Below are 769 nucleotides of genomic sequence, written 5' to 3'. Positions count from 1 at the left end.
TTGGAGGGAGAGTCTGGCAGAGAAGACAGGGAAATTTAGCAGAACTTCCCCAAAAGCTCCACCACAAGACTTTAGTTAGCTCATCTTGCCAAGACATGGGGATCGGAGCCACCAGCACCAACCCACCAGCATCACCCTACTGACCCGATGGGAGACACATCCATGCCTGGTGTTTGAGCTGAGGAGCACAAGAAAGCCCCTGGGGGAAGATTTCTTCTTTGTTCTCCACTCCCCAGAACAAAACCCCATGGGTTCACCCTGCAAAGAGCTGACATGGAAAGAGCAACAGCAAAAGGTCTGGCTGGTCCTTTTCCTGCTGCCTTGGGGCAAGCATCCTCCTCTCCCCCAGGAACGAGTCTGTCCCGTGGGAGAACAGGGCTCCAGGCACACACGACCGGGTGGGATGGGGTTTATCCTGCACCAGCCTGCTCAGATCCCACTCCCAGCAGCTCTGTCCACGCCAGGCTGGGGGATCGGCAGGGAGCCCTCCCATCCCTCTGGGATCACCAGGCTACAGGAGCACATCCATCAACCACTCAGAGGATGCTCAGGGATGAAAAAACCAGGTTCAGACCACTTAGTAAATCCTCCTCAGCCCATTCCACGGCGAGATGCCGTCCTGAGCGGCACACGGGGCACGTCGAGCCCTTCCAGGGCCTCCGGGAGGATTTTCCCTTCCTTACCCCCGAGCCTGGGCATTCCCGGACCCACGGCCAGGAGCCGCTCCGCTCCGCCGGGAGACGCCGGACACTCTTCTCCCGGGGGTCGG

The sequence above is a fragment of the Acanthisitta chloris genome, unplaced genomic scaffold (assembly GCF_000695815.1).
Source record: "Acanthisitta chloris isolate BGI_N310 unplaced genomic scaffold, ASM69581v1 scaffold25149, whole genome shotgun sequence".
Classification (NCBI taxonomy): Eukaryota; Metazoa; Chordata; class Aves; order Passeriformes; family Acanthisittidae; genus Acanthisitta; species Acanthisitta chloris.
The sequence above is the reverse complement of the archived record's forward strand: the minus strand, read 5'-3'. Positions refer to the sequence as shown.